This window comes from Cryptomeria japonica, chromosome 3, assembly GCF_030272615.1.
Source record: "Cryptomeria japonica chromosome 3, Sugi_1.0, whole genome shotgun sequence".
Lineage (NCBI taxonomy): Eukaryota > Viridiplantae > Streptophyta > Pinopsida > Cupressales > Cupressaceae > Cryptomeria > Cryptomeria japonica.
Genome location: NC_081407.1, coordinates 359,115,619 through 359,133,540, shown reverse-complemented (window position 1 = coordinate 359,133,540; position 17,922 = coordinate 359,115,619).

Below are 17,922 nucleotides of genomic sequence, written 5' to 3'. Positions count from 1 at the left end.
CACCAACACCACTTATGCATCCTATGAAAGATTCTCAAAAAAATCTCTGCCAGTAAAACCTTAAACCCTTGCTAATATAGGCTTACTAGATTGTATGATAGCATCTGATTATCAAGTCAATACCAACTAACAAAAACATACTCCAAAACCATCAAACCAAACATATTCCATTGATCCAAACATGTCGATAGTATCCAACTGATAGTCCCTTCTGTCGATAACACTAGTTCTCCTATCGGTAACCAAAATCTGTATGTCAGTAACCAATCATAACAGCTAGTGTTTACATCAATGATAAAACATCAATGCAACACAATTAATTCCTTCATATTTCCAACAAATGCATGGGATTATTTCTAAGATAATCTTATATTACAAACCTCAAACTTTATAGAAGATCCAATTAGAGATCTCTACAATACTATTCTGCAACAGGTCAAGTAAAGGACTATTGCACTACTAATTTACTTTGTTTTCTGCAATTCTCACATACACTACTTCTTTTTCTACCATCTTCCACACATCACACTCACTCCCTATTGATTAATTCAATTCTCTTTTCTTCATTCATCACTCAAAAACACACACACACACACACACACACACACACACACACACACACACACACACACACACACATATATATATACCAAAGAGCACAAATACAAAATAGTGTGATGGCCAATCCCAACACGTTATTAATAAGCTCATGTCGAATTCCACAATACTTCTACATAATTCCTTTACATACTTTTGATTACCAAAGCATATACCATGATTACCGAAAAAGGGCAAGGATCATCTGAACCCAAGAGAATGGACCTATCACAACAAGGTCACACTCAATATCTCCAAAATGTAGGTCCATACGTACCAATGAAACCACAATCACAAAACTCGAAGAGGTACTTCAGATAGATAGAAAAGATACAAACTGCTGACACCAGGGTCAATGAGAAATAGATGGGACCTCAAAAGGTCATCATCCAAAACCTATACATGTTGTATAATAGCTCCTAACCAAACACCACAACAACCGAAACGTACATACATAACCACAACACTTTTCATAACATCCATAAAATCCATAGCATCCATAGCATCCATAACATTCATAACATTCATTGTGCTTACCTCCAGCCATAACAACACTTCTCATAACACCCATAACATTCATTACGCTTACCTCTACCCATTTGTAAGGTAGTCTATACACACGAGGATATAGGATTTTCCATTAGATCTGAGATCAATAGGACCAATGAAGTCCATTCCCCATTTGTCAAAAGGTTTGACAACTACCTGTGGACATAAAGTCATCTCATCTAACCTTGTTGGATGACTGATTCTCTGACATCTATCAAATTTCCTTTGTGTAATTGATAACATCCTTATGGAGGGTAGGCCAATAATAACTTGTATTAAGTATCTTCATTGCTATTCTTTTGGCTGCAAAATGACCCCTGCAAGGTTCATCATGGAAACCATGCAAAATGTCATATATTTCATTTTCCTTGGTTCATTTTTACATTACATTATCTAGTCCCATGTAAAATAAACATCCATTGACCTAGGTATATGGAATTTTTTCCTCAATAAGGATTCTTCTATCCTTTGGGGAGAAATATGAGGGTACTTTACCAATAACCAAGTAATTTGCTATATCAGTGTACCAAGGGATGTGGGCAATGATAGCAAATAGATGTTCATCAGGGAAACAATCACCAATGATAGGTTCCTGAGGTTGATGTGTAAGCCTAGACAAGAAGTCAACCACTACATTTTCTTTACAAGTCTTATCTATGATAGAAATATCAAACTCCTATATCAAAAGTAACCATCTTGCAAGTCTGCTAGAAACAACTGGTTTGTTCATGAGGTGCCTTATTATTGTATGATCAGTGTAAACATATACTTGGTACCCAATTATATAATACCTGAATTTGTTGAGAGCAAATATTACTACTAAAATCTCTTTTTCTATGACAGTGTAATTTAGTTCAACTCCTTGCAAATTCTTGCTCATGTAGTAGACTTCATTTTCAATGGCTCCATCTTTCTAAGCAAGACCTTCTCCAGTAGCATAGTCAGACACATCAATGTAAAATAGAAGGGAAAGTTCCATTTGGCTCCTTGAAGGAATGGTATTTGAGTGAGTATAACTTTAAGATCTTGGAAGTCCTTATCACATGTTGGCATCCACTGAAAAATCTACATCTTTTAATAATAAACCATACAAGGGACTTGCAATGGTGCTGAAATTTTTGACAAACCTCTTATTGTCACAAAGATTGCACCCATGATGCATGAGCTAAAATATCATCAATCTTGTGAAACATGGGAAGATTTCTAGGCCTATGGGTTGCCTATGGTGGAAATCAACCTCCAAAGAGTTATGGTTCTCTCTGATGAAACCTCCTGCAAACTTGACTTTCTGGGAAAATGGATAGAAATAAAACTTGACTTGAAAGCTAACCTAAGAGGTGATGCACCAAATATTTTATCTGAGACCTACAACTATCTTAACTCACAAAACCCTTCCATAAAATAGAACTAGATTTTTCACAACTCAACTAAACAATTGTGATGTACAAGTATTTCTTAAAAAGGGGGTGAGCCTAATACTTTCTTGAAGGAAAAAAAAAATGTTTTCCACAACTACAAGCCATCAAAATCAACTACATAATTATAGACCTGCATCAACCATGTATCTTCTCACAAAAACTATGATTGAATGAGACAAAGTAAAGGACCTTGAAAATAAATCACAAAAGCTCATCAAATCACCCATCCATAACATGAAATAAAAAGTATTAGGAAGGAATAATGCTTCTATTTTATTAAAAAATTAAAGAATGTTGTTGTTACAAAATCATAAATGAGTCTCAATGCTTCATGCCCAGTTGAGAAAGAAAAAGGACGAAGAAAAAAAGAACTTCTAAAGAAAGAAGAGAAAAAGATCTTATAGAAAAAGAAGTCCTCCTTGAACTGAAAGATATGACTGACTATTCCTCTTTGATCTTAGCTGGAACTGGTGGTCTTCTTCCTTGAAATTATCTTCAAGTTGCAAGGAATATCTTCAAGGGTTGAAATTGGGAGAGAAGAATGCAAATAGGAGGACAAAACTGATGATAACTAATTGTTGATTGTTCCAAGAGTTTCCTTGACTGTTGTTGAAGTCATGTGGGGCGCTAAACTGAGCTTGAACTGCTGAAAACTCATGAAAAACTCCAAATTTTAGGTCCTAAACTGATGGTGAACTATTTGATGCATCCAAAGTTAGTGGGGTTGGATTTAGGCCTTGTAATTACATAAAGATCTCTAAAAAATATCAAAACATGAGATATTTTTGCATTAAACTATTGTCTGATCTTATACAAACCCTTAAGGCAACCATAACTCATGTTGAGATGTCATTCTAGTGTCATAAAATATCTCATTCTATCCCAAAGACTACAATCTTAATTTGCAACTCCCATTAGGTTCCTTGTTAGTATTTGGTTCATGATCTTATTGTCACTACTCCTGAGGACTGATAAAAGACCCTCACTGTCATTTTATTCCATTAGTTATTTTCTTGATATTGCAAGGTAAAAGCTTATCTTAAATAACAGTCTCCATATCCTTTGTCTTGTGCTTGGTTGCATACATACTTGTTGCCATGATCTTTCAATCTCCTATGAGTCTCTTAAATTTTGAATCTTTCAATGCTAAGGTTGTCCTTTTGTGTTCAGTTGTCCATGAATTAGTGCTCTTTGTGACTGCTCTTTCTAGTCAATAATCACTCTTTAATGAGACTAAGACAACACTCTAACACCTGTAGATATATAAAGGTAATTATAGGGCTTCTCTTTTAGTTAAAATTGTCATTGTGATTGGAAACCCTAGGCACTCGTGGACTGGTGATGAGAAACTCCTGAAATTTAGGTCTATCTTTGGTCTTAATGTAGAAGCATTGATGTTTTCTAGCATTTATACACTATTGTCAAGGTTATTTCTTCATTGACATAATGAATGTCCTTTCTCCTATTGATGCAATTGTAGATTGTTAATACTTATTGTCCAGTATCTTTATTGACTAATCTGATTGTAGTTGTATAGTGCCCTTATCTTACTGTATTTATTCCTTTATAGATATCCCAAGACTGTGATGGATATCATGTCTAAGACTGTCCTTTCATACTAAAGACCTCATTGTATCATTACTTTTCATTGTCTTGACACCGCTTACTGTCAATTATATCTTATGTGTTTGAGCCCTTTTGATCCCCCATGGTCATGGTTTTCACAATCTTTTCTTCATGCTCATGATCATTAATATCACTAAATCTTGGTCTACAATCATGAATTATGAGGGTTGGTTTGAGTCTTCTATCTTCACAAATTTCACCACACCTAGACTATTTGAAGTCTATGACTACTTGCTCACTAATGCTACCTTAGACATTATGAAATACCATGGGAGCATTGTTATGATAGTAAAATATCATTGTCTTCTAGCTTGTATCAGACTTTGATACTAAAATCTTGCCACTTGTGCCTCTAACAATCTGATTTATCATATGAATGATAACCTACATGCACTGTATCCTTTCTCTGTGATGATGATGGTGGAATATCCTTTTGACTGGTCACTATTTTTTGTTTTTTTGCAATGTGACTGTTAGTATGTGACAATGGGCTTCCCTAATCAATGACTGCAAATATCCCTTTATATTCATTCTCTCACTGTGTATTACTCATTTATCATGACTGTGTCTTTGAATTGAAATGCATGATAAAGTTCAGCTATTTGTATTAATTGTGATGTTGAATTGTTCTGATTTTACAAATAAGTTGTATGATATCCCATCAAATGAGTTTTTTTGACTTGTTATGAGACTGCATTTAATTATTAGAAGGTAATACTATCCTTGAATAGCCCTGCTCCATGTAAGGTATACTCTTATGATCATTAGGTATGTCCTTTGGCTTGAGCTCTACTACGAACTTTGAGAATTGATCAACAAGTATATAATTTGGAGCTAAATCAATATCTTAAGACCTTTACACTACCCATGTGACAGTGTTTTATGTCCCATAAGATACTCTATATCCAAATGAAACTTTCTTACCAATGTATTCCCATTCATTTATAATCCCTTACTTGCATTAGGTTATGAAGGTTGCTTTATTGTTTTGATGGTTTGATGCTTTGATGGTGATCAATGTATAGATGATTGTCCCTTTGAATGCTTGAGACTGCAATCTTATGGATGCTTAATGAGACTTCATAATAATTCATTTGTTGTCTCTAATTCCATGAGGATCTCTTTAAAACTAGGTCTTGGTCTCTGATCCTAACCATTACAGGACTAATTTTTGGTCTTTTGTGACTACATTAAACATACTTTTGTACACTTTTATAACCCTGCCGCTGCATTATTTGCTCTCTAGTCTGATCTACAAACCTTTGTTTTGATAGTGGATTGCCTTATCTATTCATTGGTGTGCCCCCTTTATTTTATTTATACCTCAAGCCTAAGATCACATTGAAAACTTTGTCATTTCCTTAGCATGTTATGGCTTAGTGATTAAGCCTTCGACCCTTATTTCAATACTATAAGATAGGAATGCCTTACTATATGATTGTTGCAATGTGAATCTCTATCGATCTTGAGGGTCATTAAAGATTTAATGTCCTCATGTTGGATGTGATTTCTTGGTGGGACCTGTTGTTCAAGTAGATGTTTCCATAAACCATTATGTTCACTATAGTTGTTGCAGGTCCGAGACTATTCTCATGAACTGTCTATCACATTTTCAAATCTTGCCCTTGATATATTCAAGGATATTTCTATTCAATGGTTTCAACAAAAACTTCTAATTGTTAGGATTGATGATAGCCCCAAATATACTGAGAGGGGGGGGTGGTGAATCGGTATCTAACCGGTTAACAAAATATTTGACCTTATTAAGTATTTTGCATTCCAAAACAATGTACTGGTAAACAAGAATTAATGCAGTAAATATGAACAATAAAGACAACATAGAAAGAACACCATAACACAAGATGTTTAACGAGGAAACCCGGTGTGGGAAAAACCTCGGTGGGATTTGTGACCCACAATATTCACTCACTGGCCAATGAATGGATATATCTTACAAGAGGGGCCTGCACATGTAGGAAGGCCAACTGCCTAGAGCTCACTGCTCAATTACAAAAGGAAGTCTCACTGACTTACAAAATGGATTATGAGAATCCAATATAATGTACTGCTACAAAACAACATCTTCTATGCCAAGTTCAGTACTGGTTTAAGCTCATACAATAACCATAAACCCTTATACAAGATCTGCCTTAATATTCGCTCTACATATCCATCATATTTATCCTCTATCATGTTTCACTCAAAATGATCTACAAGATCTCATACTTATATATGATTCTTATTACAATATGTCATGTCGGCTTACAAAAAGATATTACAATTAAATACAAAATACAATAATCAAAATCATGTCGGCTGAGATGTCGGTAAACATTATTGTCACTGCCGGTGTAGAGTCTGTCGGTACTGGTGCCTATGTCGGTGCCTGAAGATATCCACAAGGTTGTCGATAAGTTACCATCAATGACAACACCTTCAATCACCTTCAATTCTCATTGGAGTGTGCAATGCCAACACTAATGACATAGACACAACAATCTACACAAACACAAAATTTGCTTCTTCTTTGGTCTGATTTGTTTTACCCATGAAAGGGTGTTGTCAACATTTTGTTGTAATGCTTTGTAAATCTGACCTTGTGATCTTAATGGTGTAATTTTCTGCTTTGTAGAAGTCTATACATTTACTTTTCTATGCCCACGTCGTTTACAAATAGAGTCAAATAGTGGTATAATCACACACAATCAATGAAGGAAGGAAACTATTATTCATCATGGGCATTCAACCGTGTATGACAAAGACTTTTCAAAATGTGAAATGCATAAACATATCTCTTTATGCATGAATATACGAGTCCTTGAAAACTAGAGAAAGAAACTCGGTTTCTTTGTAATATAAGACATTGGATTGGAAAGAACCCTACCTCGTGGTAATTTTTATCTGATAACCAACTATTTTATGCCCCTGAATGGCTCCTTAGCCATTCTTGGAATCTTTAGTATAGATCTTTTGTGCATAGATTTTTGCATGACCTCATAAAATTGTTGTTGATGGCTCTTTGGTGGTGTCTAAGCTTAGATCTCGGCATGAAGTTCTAGACTGCCTCTTTGGTGGGTGAGAACCTTGTGTGACTACTTGTCTTGTTGTAGATTTTCCTTCCATGATCAAAGACTAGAAAATGAACAAGAAACTTCATACATACTTAGGAAAACCCTAAACATACGTGTAACTCTTTCGATCTTCAAACTCAAAATTCCCTCTTTTTCCCAAAATGGACTTGGCTTTGACCTCTTAGCATGCGACAACATGATATCTTTCCCTTTTTCAACTTTAAGCAAAGCTAGATAAAAATTTGAAATATTTTACCAAAAAATAAAGAGGAAATTTACCATTTTTACACATTACTCAAGTAGACCCAAAAGTATTTGACAGTATTTTGGTCTCTCTTTTAATCATTTAAAATCCCTTCTATCTTTTGAGAAAGACCAAGAACCACTAGTAGGCTATTTTTTTCCTGATAGTCAAAAATAGGTAACATGTTGGTGACCTCTCAGGAATGTTTTCTTGCTAAATACTTTAGACTAGTCACCTTATGTAATCCATTGGGCATAGGATTCAAATTGGGCTTGGAAAAAATCAGTTTCAAAACTTGAACTCATTGTTAGAAGCATTGAACAACAACAACTAAACTACAAAACTGGAAAGACAAACTGAAACATGTGCATAAGCACTTAGAGGAAGGGAAAACTAGAAAGAAAACTATTCTACCCTACCTTAACCAAGAAAGAAATTTGGTCACACAAAACCAATCACTAGTTTTTCAAAATAACTGCCTTTCCTTCCCAATTTGGGGTTATTATATGTTGATAAACAGTTGAGAAAAGATGAAAAATGAGGAGGTGTTTTACAAAAAGCTGCAATACTGCTTCAAGAATGAATGCATAGTGGATAACCTCTTCTTTTTGTTCATACATATTGTTGCTTGAAAGAGCACAGGCCAATTGAGAAAGATACTCTTCAATTGAAGCTTCGATCTTGGGTGTGAGCTTGACTTCTAATGTTTTCTTGGCCTCCAAATGGACTAGATTCCTTATAGGACAACCCCTCATATGTATGAAACTCAAGCTCTCCTTACTGATCTTAGTTTAATGGACTGCCTCTTCAACCTCAATCCATTATTTGGAAAGAATCGGTTCATGAACCATGGTTTCTAGATCGTTCTTCTCTTGCTGGTCATGAATTACCTCTTCAAAAGGTGATGTTATATCCTTCATATTTGAATAAAACATTTCCAAATCATCCCAAAACAAGTCCTCTTCAATGTCTTCTTTACTTTTGTGCATATAAGGACTGCACTTGTCTTTGATGTTATTACAGCTCCCCTCCATGTTTGATGAATCTCTCTGAATCACTTGCTCATATTCGGGAATTTTCTCAATTTGAACAAATTCTTGCACAAGAACATCATTATTTTCTTCCTCAAATTGCTCATATGATGGATTTAGCATTGATATGGGCATAATTTCTTCATCTTGATCATAAAAACAAGGGAATCTGTCAAATAGGAAATCAAAAGCTTGATCATTTTTACCTTCATCATTACCTTCCTTTGTATCTTCATTCTGATGCTCCAACCGATCTATTGGCATTGAATCACACACAACCTCCTCTTCAAAGAAAAGTGGAAGTTCTTGAAACAAATCAAGTAAATCCTCTTGCGGATCATCTTCTTCTTGCTCTTGAACTTGCTTCTCCCACTTGTTATGTTCATTATCAAAACTCACTTGTGATATAATAGGATGCACTAGGTCAATTTGTGGAGTTTGATGGGCTACTGGAAGGAAAATAAGTTCTTCACAACGCTGCTCTTAATGAATTGTAGGTTGATTACGCTCATGTATGGGCTCAGTTTGCATAAAAAACATAGTATTTAGGTGAGGAACCTCTTTGCCAAATAATGGATTTGGAAAGGTAATGGGTAGATGGGCTTCTTACTAGAGTACATGTTCTTTTAATGGAGGAGGATTTATTTGAGCCTTCATTTTTGCAAGATCCTCCTCAAATTTCTTTTTTTGTGCAATTAGGTCTCTCATAAAATTATTTGCAAACTCCCTACATTTTACCTCCAATTATTGCTTATGAAGTTGGGATTGAAGAGCCAACTCTTACTATTCGTGAAGATATTCTTGATAAGACCACTCATCTTGTTGTTCATTAAGATAAGCTTGAAAAGATGATTCATTCTTCTCATGTTGGCTCTTGATCTCCTCCATTTTCTCTGTGAAGCCTTGCAATATACTTTTAATTTTCTTCACTCCAAAATATTCTTTTTGAAGGTGGTTAGGGGTTGCTCAAGGCTGGTTATAGGCTTGGTTAGGCTACCAAGAGGGTTGAACAAGGTTGGGTGGACGGTAAGTAAGATAAACTTGCTGGTTCACTGCTGCAACAAAGTTATTTGGGCTAAAACCAGCATTATGGCATACTAGGATATGACTGACAAGGAGGTGTAGGAGCAATGTTCTCATGATATGGGGGTGGGTATGCATAATATCCTTGAAAACTAGACATCTCTAATCATATAAAGAGCTGGAAATTGGAAAAAATAGATTTCTTTGAAACATACCAACACTTAGACTGTTGAAATCAGTAGATTTTAAGCTCAGAGTCACTAAGTGTGTGTAGATCTTGCCTGCAAAGGCTAGAATCATTGTTGCTCACACCAAAATAGCAGCCACAGTGGTCTTTTATGAACTATAAATAGTTCAAAAGTCCCACCGGACATGCCAAAAACTATTGTCACCAAGATTGCACCTGTGATGCATGACTTGAAAGATCAACAATATTATGAAACATGGGAAGATTTATAGGCATGTGGGTTGCCTATGGTGGAAATCAACCTCCATAGAGAGTTGGTTATCTTTGATGAAAGCTCTTGCAAACTTGAGTTTCTAGTAAAAGGGATATGAAGAAAACTTGAATTGAAACTATGTGCAAAAATATAGTGATTAATCTATTAATAAACATATAAAACACACATACACAATGAAACATTAAATTTAGAAAATAAAACAAAGCAATTAAAATACTCCCCAATGTTGTCTCATCACTCCCTATTCATGAGGACTTTGCGGGTTCATTTGGTGGCTCTCAGATGCATGATCTTTGAAAAAGTGACAACCCAAGAAACAAGAATTGATATGCAAGCTAAGATGCAAGAAGCTAATCTATTTCTATGAAAATCTACATTATGATGATTAAGCTACTAATGAGAGCCATTATTACAATGATGCTATACTATTTTTATGATAACTATACTATGATTACTAAAAATGCTGATAGAATACTGACAGAATGATGATAATGATGCTAATGGTGTTTTTTTCATAGCCAAAAGAGGGGGTATTTATAGAATTTTCATGACCAGAGGTGAGGTGGCAAGAATCAACCGTGTAGATTTAGTCTAAGATAAATTGACGATTGAGATAGAAGAATTTGGAAGGAGGCTGAGGAAATGGAGACTTGCCATTACTAAGGAGACAAGTGGAAAATAATCTCCAACTATATTCCAACAAAGGGGGCAAGTGGCATAAGTGCCACGTGTCTCCAAGAGAGGGTGGACACTCCAAAAATGGTTAGGATAAGAGGTTGGAGAAGATAGGATTAGTTAACCTGTGCTTAGACTTGGGGTTGGTTAGAAAAAGGTTAGGTTAGGGAGTGGTTAGGATTTAGGACATATGTGCTTAAATTTGAATTTTAAATTCAAATTTAATGGGGAGAGAATAATTAAATAAACAAATTAACCAAATTCATTTATTTAATTAGGAAATAGAAGAATATGATTTTGGTGCAATGAATTAAGAAAATGAACTATATAAGAAATTTATCTAATTCATTTATATAGTAGAAGAATAAAGGTGACTAATTAAATTTTGTCATATTAATTAATTCGATTTTCTAGAGTAATCTTTAGTGTATACATTTTTCCCCTCTTTGAAGTGATGTGTGATAACATGTCGATTCAAAGAAAAATTGCTCATTGTTGCTGATTTGGTTAGAAAAGATGCCCTGGATATTGACTGATAGATGACGGATGCAAGGATGCCCCGTTGGGAGATAAATTAGAAAATTTGGAATTTTTAAGATTTTTAAGATTTTTGAAAAAAGTTTAAATTTTTTTGAAATTTTTAATGATTTTTGGATTTTTAATTTTTTTTTATTCATCTCTCAATAAATAAATAAATTCAATCATTGCCCCAGCTTTGTCAGTTTGATTGAATTGATAAAATTGATTTATGCAATTTGATGAGATAGATTGGCGTTTTGATGCGAGAGTGATGAAAATTTGATTTCGATTCTCCTATTTGATTAGATTGATGATCAATTTCGATTATCTTGATTTGAGTACCCAATAGGTTAGGATGATGACGGCCTCATGATAGATGAGATTTGATGATGAGTTCTTGATGAGATTTGATAGAAATCTCACATGAGCGAGATAGATTGATAGATTGATTTGATATATAGACTGATAATAAAAAACTAATACATTGATTTGATGTGATTATAGGAGAACCTTGGTGTTACTCCATCTTGAGAGAGATCTCCGAAGGCCTAGCAGATGATCCCGCATTTGACATAGGTAGAGTACGATTTGATTGATAGGTGTAGACTGTCCTCATTGATCGATATGCCCCAGTATACGATTAACCTGGATTTGTTGACAACTTTAATAGAGAGGTGATATAATGAGAGTTCAGTGCATCGCCCCTCTTGATATACTAAGATATCACATATTTTGATTGTATTGTATACAATTTGTAATGAAACATAAATGATTCATGTGATTCATTTTATTGTGATGTATCTCCGATATTTTTATGATATCATTGTACATTGGACTACAATTATTTTTTATTATATGAGATGCAGTTGATTATATATGATCTATATGCTTATGATATTATGGATGTACTTTTTCATGATGATGATTCATTCTACTTTCTATATGACCATGCCTTGTATCTATTAGATGTATGAAGTCATTTACATGATGGATTTTAGATGATAGATATATACTTTCTATATGATGATGCGATATTTACATGAGGTATGCCTATATGATTATGTGATTTATTGATGATTGGATACAATGCATGATGGATCCTATTTGAGATGTTTATGCTTTTTTTTTAATTTTAAAATGAATAATGCTATGATTCTATGGTGCAATAATGATTTGCGCAATGATGTTTTATGAATGATTTTATGTAACATGTGATGCATACTTGATGGTATGAGATGCTAACTATATGGCATGCTTTCTTTTTGTTCTTTTAATGATTTTTGATGAAATGCAATGACCCTATCACAATGATGTGCCATATGAAATGTATAAATCAACTAAATCTATGCTGATGAAATGCAATGCAAAGATATGTATGATCTAATGAATGTATGATTTAAAATGCATGATGCATGAATTATTTATTTTTGTTGATGTCCAATGTACTCAATCACTTAATAAGAGAGAAAACATCACTTAACCTCAACCTCTGGAAAATGAGATTTGATCTCTTACGCACCTTGAATGCATCATGCAATCTAATCTAAATATGCAAATATGCAAGTAATTCAATGTTATCATCAAACCGGTCAATTCGATCATGATTTTTATCATCATTGAGCCTTTAAAATTTTGTAAGCGAGTGAAAACATCGATGGTATAATTGAACCATGATGACTTTAGCACCGATTACATAGATTTTGATATTGCAAGTTAACACAAGCATCAAGGTATAATGGACCAAGATGACCTGAGTGTTGCTTTCATGCAAATAGATAAATTTTGATCATCCTCCTATGCAAACCTGAAATGTCATCAATGATATTTGAGAGACCATGTCCCATGACAAATTTGCACAGTAATAATGATTAACTAATAGGCAACAAACAAAGAAAAGATCATGCTCCGTCCTTGTTTCTCTAGTACAAGACATCATTGAGTCACTCAAGAATCATGATAAAAAAAAATCAAAACACAACAATTGAACATTTAGACTAAAGTGTTTCAGATATGAGATATGTAATGCCCGCCAAAATACCCTAAAGAAACTAAACAATAATATACAAATGGAGATATTTTTTTAAATTAACATCTAATAATAACTAATGCAATATATAATATCACCATCTACTTACATACATTAACCAATTAACCAATATGAACATACATCATTGTTCATTTCATTAAATAATGCAAGCAGAAATAACACAACATCAATAATCTTTCTCTAGGGTACTTTTGTGTGTGTGAAAAAGTGAACTTGTAGCTGCAAGCACAACACTTCAATTAAGTCATTATATGCATGGTTAGTAATCAATAATCGATAAGTAATAAACCATACCAAAGCGACCCATTGCCTTCTAAAAGATACAAGTATAAGATTGCTCTTAGATTTTTATAAGCAATACCAGTGACTAGACTACACCAAGAGGAAGGATTTAATCTATATGATATTAAGCTATGTGGATGCAAGATGGATGAATAATTCAAGCAACAATGGATGCAAGCAATAATGAATGGAAAATGGATGCAAATAATCTAAAAAGCACAATAATCTTCAATGACTCCAGAGCGAAATTAGCATGATAATAATCTCCAAGCGTGTTCTCAAAAATCTTTGGGGTGAATTGGAATGAGATCTGAAGACTGAATTTATAGAGAATCACAAGAGAAAAAGCTCAATTTAGGATTAATTGAAATAATTGAGAAATCAGATTCAGTTAACCTTGAGATAGATTCCAATTATAGTTTAATTAAAATGCATTCAAATCAGAAGTCCAAGTTACATTGGAAAATAATAATAAATTAATTCCATGCATATAGGATAAAAATAGATAATTCTTTAATTTATTCAAGAAAAAGGTCTTTTCAATGCAACTGAACTTTTTTTCTGAAAAGCTTTGAGATCCAATTTTAGAGAATAATTCAATAATTTAATTAAATTTTCTTTTTTTATTTCAAGTTCTAAATTTAGAAAAAGAAATAATATCTCAAGTTTGATTTCTCTCTCAATTCAATTCTTTTTGTTTTATTTTCAATTCAACTCTTTGTAATAAATTAATTCTTCTTTTGTAATAAATTAATCCTTTTTGCATGATTGAATGGCAAATTTATTAATTAATTAAATATGCAAGGATATTTAATAAATTAAAATGGGATAATTGATCAAAATGATATTATTGTAAATGATTTGATTAATTAAATAAATATTTAATTAATATTGAGTAGTTGATTTGCCATGTGATATTTGATAATTAAAGAATTAATAATGTACTCAAGATTGATTTAATTACCTTTGGTTAGGACCTTGGTGATGTTGTCGAGATTAGGGGCCCATGGTTTAGATGACCAATTTTAGGGTATTACATTTGCCCCTCTTTGAATTAATGTGCAAGCAGCGCGTTGGTTCAAAGAATGTGTGATGTCTAGGAGATGCCAGTTCTGAACTTGATTGATCACGAACTAGATGAAGAGCAAGGTGTTTAGCTTGATTTGAAGCGACAAAGTTGAATGAAGTCTGATTAAAGTGATACTGATCCCGAACTTGATTGAACTGAGGAACGATAGAAAACAAAGATATCGAACTTGAACTTGATTGATCAAGAAGCGGATCTTACTGATCTAGAACTTGATTGAACTTAGATGCAGTGAGTGATGATAAAAAATGATCTTGAACTTGATTGATCAAGACACGATGAGCGAAGAATGAACCGTTTAGCTTGATCAAGAAATGAATACTGAACACCTGCTTAGATTTAGTGTGATCAAAGATACTCTTGAAACTTTTGATTGAGTTTAAACGAATAATCAGTTTGATTTGAAGTGATGAAACTGATTAATGTTAAGAGATTAATTCAGATGATAGACAAATATCAGCTTGATTTGAAGTGATGAAGCTGAGATGCCCCTAGTGATTGATTTGATTCAAATGATCGAGAGATCTCAACTTGATGTGAAGCGATGAAGCTGAGATGACCCTTAGCAAAAAGGATTGATTTTCTTTAGTTGAAAAGATTTTGCTCGACTTTTGATGAAGATTTGAAAAAATTTCTCGACTTGTGAGATATGAAGTCATAAGGTCATGAGTATGCCCCCTCGGAAGCGAAATCGAAAGATAGCGAGGGATTGATTATAGGCAATTGTTTGGCGAAAATAAGTTATTTGAGCACAAATTGATTCTGAGGATATTTTTGAAAATTTCGGCATTGATTGATGAGAAATTGAGCGTAGAGTTGATTGAAATGTTGATGTGTAGAACAAAATTGAGTTAAGATTTAGCATTGAAATTTGAGCGCAATTTTGAAGAAAGAATGAGCATTTGATGAAAAAAGCGCTAAGTGGTCAAAATTGTGAAATTGGCTAGCAAAATGATCTTGAATTTCGATTTCGATCCCGAAAATGGAATCAGAGCAGGCAAATTAGCTAAGGGTACAATTTTCATAACCATCGAAGCAAGTTGAAAAATTAGGTTTTAGGCTATATATAGGACATAAGTGTCATTTTCAAATCATTTTAACCCTCCAAGTTTGAAAATTCAAAAAGCCTTTTGCGAAGAAAATGGTGGTCCCTACTCATCAGCATCGATTTGAGCACCAGAGAAGACATGATCGACCCCGAAACTACCAGCCAGCGGTAAGTGATCGATCTTAAGCCTCTTTATGTTTCCAATTTTGAATTTTTTTGTTCATTTTTCACGTTTTTCACGTGTTTTGGGTCGGGCATCACGTTTTATTGTGTGAGACAGGATCCTGTCTCATACGAGAAACTAGTAAAAAATCTTTTTTCGTTTGAGCCTACCAGTTTTGTCGTATAGGGTCCACCCTTGTGTCATACGATAGGTCTGTTAAAAGACCATTTTGTCATGCTAAGTCTGTTAAATTGTCGTCTCGTACGAGATGCTGCTTGACTGTGTTTTGTCGTTTGAAAGACAGTGATCATTTTTGAAAGTGTAAACATGAAATTTTGGTTTTGCATTTGACTTATTTGGATTTGCATGATGTTTAACTTCTCTTGTAGGCTCATTTGGAATGTTTTCTGATGATTGTTGTTGGGTTTGTTGCAGGTGTGCTTACATCCTGTGCTCTTTAGATGCGTATATCCTCCCACTATGGCTTTAGTTCATGATTTGTCGGAGGTTGAGCAGGCTCATGTCGATATGTGTGGCTTGACTCACCTGATGAGGTTACCTAATATCCGTGTGAACCACGGGATGCTCACAGCGTTGGTAGAGCGGTTTCATTCAGAGCATAATACCTTTCATTTGCTAGTTGGGGAGTTGACTATCACTCCCGAGGATGTGTACAAGATCCTTTGTATCCCTTTTGTTGGGGATAAGGTGGATTATGACACTACATTATTACCTAGACTACAAGCTCTTAGGAATGTATTCAGGGATCCTGATATCTTGACTCGTTCCATGAGTTGGGATATATTGATGAGCAGGTATAGTGAGGAGTATCCACTGGCATGTGTTCTAGCAGGTTTCATTGGTTGCTTTTTGATGCCAGACAGAGGGCAACAGGGTTTCCAGAGCGGATGGGGTTGTATGTTGGAGAGGTTGATAGATACCCCTTAGAGACTTGGCTGGGGCTCTTGTTTGTTGGCCCACATGTATTGGGAGATGCATGAGATCATATACAAAGATGGGCGGAGCATGGCCATCGGGGTGTACATTTTATAGGTGTGGGCTTGGGAGCACCTTCCCGTTTGTCAGTCGATTGTTGATGATAGTAGAGAGCCAGGGCAGCCGATTATTTACAGGTATGTCGGATATATTACGCAGCCCCATCTGGGCAAGACAGATTTTTGGCGATGGCAGCTCGATGATCTGATAGCTATCATATGGAGACCATACAGAGGGTTGGAGTCATGGGATGACTGGCGAGCGGTTTGCAGAGACCTGTTTATTACACGCCCACTGATTGGGAGGTCACAGACTGTTGTGGAGTGATTCGTTGTTTCACAAGTGATGAGGCAGTATGGCCGGCCTCAGGGGATCTCTCAGGAGTATACAGCATATGCTTGATATGCCAATGAGGAGAGATAGGGATGGTCACCTAGGCTATCCTATGCTTTAGCGATGTAGGAGCTGATAGGTTTACACCGCCTAAGGTGGGATTACCTGGATGATATAGCAGATGCGGGGGTATTGCCCCAGTACAAGGATTACTTTCAGCAGCATCCATTCCCTCGGTTTACAGATCCAGGAGAGTAGGCTCCTCATATTGAGGATGTGGAGGATGATGCCCCCACACCAGCACAGGGATAGGGCCAGAGGTAGGGCCATAGGCAGGGACAGGCACGGAGATCAGAGGCTCCACGATAGACTAGTGGTGATCCTGGTGCTAGCAGCAACGGGGTGCGAGCTGATGTTGGACAACAGAGGGGTGAGGGTGGATCCCTTGGGAGAGTAGGCATGAGGTTGGGTGGCAGAGAGGAAGAGCGAGCAGCTCTGAGGTAGGTTCAGCAACGGCGGGATGAGTAGGGTGGAGCCAGAGGTGGAGATGGCGGTGGAGATGGTGGCGGGGAGCCTGTGAGAGAGCAGGGGGTTGACACAGGACGGTCGATGAGAGCACATCTTGGAAAGTTGCAGTCACAGTTGACAGTAGCTCAGACTCAGCTGGCAGAGTGAGATTGACAATTGGTTGAGGTTAGGGCTGAGCGTGATCACCAGATCACAGCATTGAGAGCAGAGTCGAGAGCATAGAT